Source organism: Triticum urartu, chromosome 4A, assembly GCF_056163025.1.
Source record: "Triticum urartu cultivar PI428250 chromosome 4A, HENAU_Tu73, whole genome shotgun sequence".
Classification (NCBI taxonomy): Eukaryota; Viridiplantae; Streptophyta; class Magnoliopsida; order Poales; family Poaceae; genus Triticum; species Triticum urartu.
In genome coordinates this window covers 102,828,292-102,837,284 of record NC_141876.1, presented here as the reverse complement: position 1 = coordinate 102,837,284, position 8,993 = coordinate 102,828,292, and the positions used below count along the sequence as shown (strand labels likewise).

At 46.6% G+C, this 8,993-nt stretch overlaps 1 non-coding gene across 1 annotated transcript; it reads right to left on the bottom strand.

Annotated features, from left to right (window-relative positions):
- Positions 1-266: 266 nt before the first annotated feature.
- On the bottom strand, positions 267-338 carry TRNAK-UUU (transfer RNA lysine (anticodon UUU)). The gene has a single exon. It is a non-coding gene; the product is annotated as a tRNA-Lys (tRNA).
- Between the last annotated feature and the right edge of the window lie 8,655 nt (positions 339-8,993).

The following is an 8,993-nucleotide window of genomic DNA, read 5'->3' as shown; positions in this document are numbered from 1 at the left end:
CACCTATGGGACCGAATCCACACTAAAAGTAGAATTTCCCAACTGGGATCGACCACACTAAAAATAAAATTTTGCAAGTATTCAACAAGGACAACATATAGTCATAGTTATTAGAAAAGAGATTGCATCTAAAATGAAATAAATTTGCGCCATCTATGGGATCGAATGCACACTAAAGATGGAATTTCCCAAGTATTCAACCAGGGCAGTATATATTTCATATAGTTTTTAATAAAAAGGTTGCATCTCAAAATAGAACCTATTTGCGCCGACCGTGGGGATCGAACCCACGGCCACGTGGTTAAAAGCCACGCGCTCTACCACTGAGCTAGGTCGGCCATCGCGTGCACTTGTTTCCGGAGATATTACATATGTATACGGTATTACTGAGAGACAACGATCAATAGCAGGAGATACGTCTAGTTGGGTGTCTCCATAATTTCTGAAAGAGGGCAATAGCCTAGTGGCAAGGGTCACATAGTATAATACATATTCCCTTTGACTTCTTTATTTCCCCTACATATTCCCTTTGACTTCTTTATTTCCCCTCCGTGTTGAGTATGCGGTACATTGTCCCGACTCCTTTCTCTTTTTTCTTCTTTTTTTTCAGGGAAAAAAGGGAATTCATTAATTAAGTGGCAGCCATGTCTGCATTATATAGGTCCGGAACCTCGTCCGGCTCAGAATGAAGCCACACCGCAGTGCGCTTCTTTATTCGACCAAAGTTCGCTAAAAAATGACTAACAGTGTTTTGTTCACGCCTCACAAGCTTAACTAAGAATTTACCATGTTCCCGAAGACGCGAAGTAAACTCGCGGATCAACATCATATGCTCCGGTCGGTCGCCAATACCTCCTTCAATTAGTTTTACCACTTCTGCGCAGTCCGTTTGAATCACAAAAGGCAGCTCAGACCACTGGGTAGCCAGGAAGATGCCTTTTGAACATGCAGCAAGTTCAGATTCTAGTGGTGATGCACACTGCCTTAACTCACGGCAAGACGAAAAAATAATATCTCCATGTTCATCCCGGAGGACCATGCCAGCTCCTGCAGTTCCGTCCTTGGCAGAAAAGGACCCGTCGATATTGAGCGCAGCCCAGCCGGCCGGCGATGCCTCCCATCCAAGTGATGATGGCTTCTCATGCTCAACATGTGATAACAATTTCCTGCTGTACAAAGGCGCAGCCACCATTTTTCCTTTGATGTGATCTCCACGAGGGTACGCCTGGATGGCTAGCAATGAGTTGATATAGCTGGTTAGGAATCTGGTCGAGGCTTCGACCGGCGGTGGTCGTTTGTCGTGGACGATCTCATTCCTCACATGCCAACAACGCTAAATCGTCATGAGCGTATACATCCGCTCCTCTGGTGACAAGTCCGCGAGCACATGAAAAGCCACTCTGGCCCAGTGTGCATGACTCGACGGATGTCCGAAATATTCCATTGCCTCGCCATAGCTTGCCACAAGGAGACCGCATGAGGACATCTGCAGAGAGCATGAAAAGTGTCTCTTTTTTCTTCAATAACACGACCGCCCCGACGGGGACGAGAGACGTGCTCAGGCTGTTTCTGCATATAGTAGGTTCAGAGTTATCATGTTCATATCATTTGACTTGGTGTCAAAATTTGGCCTTGTGCCGACGACTCATGTTATGTGTTGGAGAAGCAGCTATCAGAGCTCACGGGTAGCATCCGGTGGTCGTCGCTGTCACCTTCCACACCGCCTCCATGATGGACAAAGGAGAGATAATTACATATACGGTCCTCGTACTCTCCGGCATGTAACACAACGATCCCGGGACTCGCGGAATGCTCCACTACAGTCCTCAAATACGAGGATACGCTCCAATACGTCCTGGCTACGTCTCACTCTACGCCTGGCGCCGAGCCAGGTGCCACGTCAGTGTACAGTAGATGCGTGGCCCCCCATGTCAGCATAGGAGAGAGAAAAAAAGAAAAAAGAAAATGCTACGCCGAGGATCAAACTCGAGACCACTGCGTAAGAGAGCAACCGAGGTAGCCACCAGGCCGACATGTCGACGACTTTCAATTGGCAGCAAGAACAAATTGGAGCAATTGCACATATCGCTCGCTTATAACAGGGCCGGCCCAGTAGCGTATCTCTTCTTCTTTTTTCTCGAATCTTCAAGCGATTTTCCTGTGCATTTCTTACTGGTTTTCTTTTTATTTTTCCCCAGGTTTATGTTTATTTTCCCCATATAAAAATAAAATAATTATAAATATACAATTATTGTGTATTTTAAATCTTTATTCTATTTTCATTATTGTGTGCCTTGAATACATAAACATTAGCTTTTTCTAAAATTTATATGGATTTAAATAAAATAAATTATAAGAAAATTTATGTATCTTCATTCATGACCACAAACACGCATTATTTTGTATCCTCATTGTATTAACATACATAATAATTGTAAAAAGTAACAAAGTATATTTTGAATAATGTTCAGCATGGTTTTGGAAAATGGTTATTATTTTGCCCTATTATATGCCCAATGACCGGTTTTCTTTTTATCTTTTCCAGTATAAAAAAAGAAATGTAAGAAAAAATTACAATAATTACTAATACACAATTATTGTGTATTTTAATATTCATTGTGTTTTCATTATTGAGTAACTTGAAGAGGTAAACATGTTTTTTTAAAATTTACTTTAATATAAAAACCGGTAGTTGGGCATATAATTGGGCAAAAATATAACCATTTTGTGACACCATGCTGAAAATAATTCAAAAATACACGTTGCCAATTTTTTAAATATTTGTGTATTTTAAATATACAATGAAGATACACAATAATTGCGCGTGTTTGTGGTCCTGAATGAAGATACATAAATTTTTCTGACATTTTTTTAAATCCACATAAATTTTGGAAAAAGTTCATGTTTATGTCTTCAAGGTACAAATTAATGAAAATAGAATAAATATTTAAAATACACAATAACTGTATTCTTTTATATGAAAAAATGAAATTTAAAAATAGAAAGAAAAAATAAACACGAACTTGGTAAAAAAAGAGGATAGAATATGCATCAGGAAAATCACTTGAAGATTAAAAAAAGGGGTATGGTATGCTACTATGCCGGACCAATTATATGAAAATAAATTAAAGATTTAAAATACACAGAAATTGTATATTAATAATGATTATATTTTTATATGGGAAAATTAAACATAAACCTGGGTAAAAATAAAAAGGAAACCGGTAGGCAACGTACAGGAAAATCGCTGGAAGATTCGAAAAAAGTAGAAGAGATACGCTACGCTACTGGGCCGGGCCAGTATGTGCGCAGGCGAAAGGTAGCGATATATGGGACTGCTCTATAGCTTCCTAGCTGATACGTGAGCACGATAGATTGGTTGGGATGGATGGGTTGGCCTTGTGGCCAGCTCGTCTGTTTGCTTTTCTGGAGGTCTCAGGTTCGATCCTCCGCCTAGCATTTTATTTTTCCTTGTTTTTCTCTCTCCTATGCTGACATGGGGCCCCACACATCTACTGTACACTGACGTGGCACCTGGTTGGACGCGAGGCGTAGAGTAAGACGTAACCAGAAGCGTATCCTCGTATTTGAGGATCGTAGTGGAGCATTCCGCGAGTTCCGGAACCATTGTGTTACATGCCGGAGAGTATGAAGACCGTAGGTGTAATTATCTCGACAAAGGAGGAAGGCGGTGAATCCACCTCACCCCCTAAAACAAGCCACTGAGGCACTCGAACAAGCATCTATGGGAGACTCCTGATCCTTTATTTTCAGTGGCACCTGGTTGGACGCGAGGCGTAGAGTAAGACGTAACCAGAAGCGTATCCTCGTATTTGAGGATCGTAGTGGAGCATTCCGCGAGTTCCGGGACCATTGTGTTACATGCCGGAGAGTATGAAGACCGTAGGTGTAATTATCTCGACAAAGGAGGAAGGCGGTGAATCCACCTCACCCCCTAAAACAAGCCACTGAGGCACTCGAACAAGCATCTATGGGAGACTCCTGATCCTTTATTTTCGTCGCGGAGGCGAAAGGGATGACTATTGACGGTGGACGATCCTAGTTTGGCTTGTTCCACTCGGGTGTGCCTTATTGGATTTGAGCTTTTGACGATAGCGATGTCGTCTCCTAATCTAAAGAAGGCATTTTAGCACGGAGTTTGAGGCACACGATAGGGATCCAAGCAACATCGCTGGTGGCCTCGGTGGACCTACAATGCCCATGTTGATTGGCCAACCTTCACCCACAATCTGCTGCATCTTCAGGCCAAATGGTGGCCAAGTTCTTTCCTCCCTACCTTGATGTCAAAAAGGAGACGATGCTGCTTCAGGATGGAGTGTATGACACATAGCTATAGAGGTCTCGTCAAACCAAGTGGTGTCGTTCTGACATCGACAAGATTGGATACACCAGATACAACTTTGGACCCGAACCTATTTTCTTTTTTTGTTCGGGAGCCGAAGACGGAAAGGAGAAGCAACACCCAAGGCTGAGTCAGACCTAAGATGACATCTCATGACTACCGGGAATGAATCAAATCCCACAATTTCTACCTTTACTCCCCATATGTCTGTTCTTTTAGTTTATTCTATGGATTTTTCATGTACTTTTGGAATGAAGCTCTATTTTTAATGTACTTGCAACACCCGAGGCTGAGTCAGACCTAAGATGACATCTCATGACTACCGGGAATGAATCAAATCCCACAATTTCTACCTTTACTCCCCATATGTCTGTTCTTTTAGTTTATTCTATGGATTTTTTCATGTACTTTTGGAATGAAGCTCTATTTTTAATTGGAAAGCTATATATTATGCAAGAGTGTTAGGGCATCTTCAATGTTGACCCGCAAATTTGCTCCAACATCTGTCCGCGAATACTGATGGCTGAGGCCGTCATCCAATGCTGCCCGCATACATTTCAACCACGTTGGAACTAAACAGACAAAATTCATGCAAACCAAACGGATTTTCATATGAGCGGCGGCCTTCCTAGGACCCGAGCGGTGGTCATCTACCGTGCACTACTCTTCCTCGCTATCGGTGGCACCCACAGGTATGTCCTTCGTGGTCTTGGCGGAGGGGCGCGGCCTTGGCAGAGCCGGCGATGTCTTCCTCGTCGTCGGTCTTGCCCCACACCTCGCCCGCCGTCTCATCGTAACTCCTTGTAGGCGGCCTCTAGTTCCACCTGCCGCTGGCGGTATCGCTAAAGGGCAAGGCGGATCTCGCGGACAGAGTGGTAGGACTCAAGCAGCGCCGCCTGCTCCGCCACGTCTGTGTTCGGCGTGATCGCCCTACCAGCGAAGAGCTGCTTCTCTGCCTGATGGTGCTCCTGGAGGAGCTGAAGGTTGTAGGCCGCGTTGACCCGCGCCTAATGCACCATGTCCATATAATGGGCACGGGCCTCACCGATGGTCATGGTGCAATGCACCGGCAAGGGTGGCGTATGCTCGTCCTCGGCCGTGTCTTCCATTGGGACATTGTCGGCCTTCGACTGCCTGCTGGCAGCAATGGCGGCCGTCTTCTTCTTCTGCTTCAGCCACAGTCCGTCCCAGAGAGCTTTGAAGCACGAGGAGAAACGGGCCGGAGGAGGATGACTGCGGCTATGGCAGGGGTTGCAACTTATATAGCGGGAGAATGACAATGGTGGGCAGCAGACAGACGGGCGGGCGGTGTCGGAGTAGGTTCCTTGGCAACCGCGTGCCATTAATGTTGGCGGCAGACGGAAGGACCGACGCCCGTGGTGTCGTTTGCACGCGGAGTAGTCGTGTGCACCGAGATGCGGCACGGGCGGCGCTCTCTTGGCTGGCGCGCCGCTTCAATGCCGACGCCAATGAGAGATCGCGTCCATTCTAGCCAGACATGAATGTGACATTGCCGCTCTAGAGCGGCGCTGGCAGTCTCAGACGGGAAGCGCGCATGGGCGAGGGAGGAGGTTTGGGTGGATCAGGGACCTAGTTTGTCCCCGGTCTGCAAGAAAAATTATGTCTGCATTGCTCAATGGACGAATACATGCCCACGTTTGATAGCCCTTAGGCTAATTATATGGGAGATTATTCGACTCCTTTGATAGAAATATTTAGTCTCTGGTTTATAGAGTTAATTTTCTACTGTAGATATTTATGTAATTCTTCGGTTTTTTTATGACCGGGTTGTCCTGGTGAGGTCGCACCAGGACCATGCTGGTGCCGGGATGACGCGACTGCTGGACGGTTGGTGGGTGGGGACCTTTTTCATATTGTCCGCCGGTCGGAATGGTAATACCGAAAAAGGTTTTCGTCCCGCTTTATAAATAAAGCACCACCAAGCACAAAGTTACCAAAGTCACATGAACACACACACATACACACTGCACACACGCACCCAAAGCCACCGCAGGCATGGTCCAACACAAACACCAACACACAAGGACCCAAGTTCCGCTGTGGGCATAGCACAACAAGCCCAGCACAAGCACACAACTAGACAACAAACAAAACGGCGAGGCGGTGGCGGTGGCGAAGCCGACGACGATCTAGTATGGCTCCGGGGGGGTGTAGGATCGAAAGTATGTCTAGAGGGGGGTGATTAGACTACTTGACCAATTAAAAACTTAACCTTTTCCCAATTTTAGTTCTTGGCAGATTTTAGCTATTTTAGGACAAGTCAAGCAATCATCACACAATTCAAGCAAGCATGCAAAGAGTATATTGGCAGCGGAAAGTAAAGCATGCAACTTGCAAGAATGTAAAGGGAAGGGTTTGGAGAATTCAAACGCAATTGGAGACACGGATGTTTTTTTCGTGGTTCGGATAGGTGGTGCTATCCTACATCCACGTTGATGGAGACTTCAACCCACAAAGGGTAACGGTTGCGAGAGTCCACGGAGGGCTCCACCCACAAAGGGTAACGGTTGCACGAGTCCACACAGGGCTCCACCCACGAAGGGTCCACAAAGAAGCAACCACCCACAAAGGGTCCACGAAGAAGCAACCTTGTCTATCCCACCATGGCCATCGCCCACACAGGACTTGCCTCACTAGCGGTAGATCTTCACGAAGTAGGCGATCTCCTTGCCCTTACAAACTCCTTGGTTCAACTCCACAATCTTGTCGGAGGCTCCCAAGTGACACCTAGCCAATCTAGGAGACACCACTCTCCAAGAAGTAACAAATGGTGTGTAGGTAATGAACTCCTTGCTCTTGTGCTTCAAATGATAGTCTCCCCAACACTCAACTCTCTCTCATAGGATTTGGATTTTGTGGAAAGAAGATTTGAGTGGAAAGCAACTTGGAGAGGCTAGAGATCAAGATTCATATGGTAGGAATGGAATATCTTGGTCTCAACACATGAGTAGGTGGTTCTCTCTCAGAACATATGAGTTGGAATGGTGTATGTGTTCTGATGGCTCTCTCTTCGAATGAAGAGGAGGTGGAGGGATATATATAGCCTCCACACATAATCCAACCGTTACACACAGTTTTCCAATCTCGGTGGGACCGAATCAACAAACTCGGTCGGACCGAAAATGTAAACCTAGTGACCGTTAGAGATTTTCGGTGGGACTGACATGCAACTCGGTAGGACCGATATGGTTAGGGTTTGGGCATAACGTAATCTCGGTGAGACCGATTACACAAACTCGGTGAGACCGAATTTGGTAATTAGCTAACCAGAGAGTTGGCCAGGCAAACTCGGTGGGACCGATTTGCTCTTTCGGTGAGACCGAAAAGTTACAAAGGGGAAACACTAAATTTACATTGCAATCTCGGTGGGACCGATTCGCTCTTTCGGTGAGACCGAAAAGTTACGAAAGGGAAACAGAGATTTTGCAATCCCATCTTGGTGAGACCGAGATCCCTATCGGTAGAACCGAATTGCTAGGGTTTGGCAGTGGCTTATGACAAGTGAAACTCGGTGGCGCCGGATAGGAAGAATCGGTAGGACCGAGTTTGGCTTAGGGTTTAGGTCATATGTGGATATGGGAAAGTAGTTGAGGGTTTTGGAGCATATCACTAAGCACATGAAGCAAGAGGCTCATTAGGCAACACCTAATCCCTCCTTGATAGTATTGGCTTTTCCTAAAGACTCAATGTGATCTTGGATCACTAAAATATAAAATGAAGAGTCTTGAGCTTTTGAGCTTGAGGCAATCCTTTGTCCTTAGCATTTTGAGGGTTCCACTTTCACATCCATGCCATGCCAATCATTGAGCTTTCCTGAAATAATCATCTTGGAATAGCATTAGCTCAATGAGCTATATGTTGTTATGAATTACCAAAACCACCTAGGGATAGTTGCACTTTCAGGGGGGAAGCGGTGGAGCCATCGCGCGAAGCTGGGTGATGATGGAGGTGATGGCGTCTCTCTCCCTGGGGCGTCTAAGCGACCGCCAAAGCTGCAAGTAACCAGATCATTTGAACAAAGCATCAGTAGCACGACGAAGAGGGATGCGCTGAATCACAAGTTTATTCCTAACAGTCCACAGCGTCTAGGCTAGCACCCCAATGGCCAGCCACGTAATGTGTCGCACTGCAGGTGGTATTGCCTGAAGTTCAGCGAAGAGAGCGGGGAAGTTGTTGTGATCCCAGCTTCCACCCACTATCTCGCGGAAACAACTCCATAGGAACTGCGCGGACACACAGGTGAAGAAGATATGTGTCGGAGTAATTGGACACAGATACCCCGAAGACGGCGAGACAAGAATTCAAGACATCGGGGCTAGCAAAGCCCCTCAGTCCAACTACCTGGCCGGCGGCTGATTGTTGGCTGCTGACTGCTCCACCAGGCCGACTACTGGCTGCCGACTGCTCCACCAGGCCGACTGCTGGCTGCCGACTCCTCCGCCAGGCCGACTACTGGCTGCCGACTCCTCCACCAGGCCGACTGGTGGCTGCTGACTCCTCCACCAGGACGACTGCTGGCTGCCGACTCCTCCACCAGGCCGACTGCTGGCTGCCGACTCTTCCACCAGGCCGACTGCCCGAAGTCAACTGCAGCCGGACGCGACCCCGA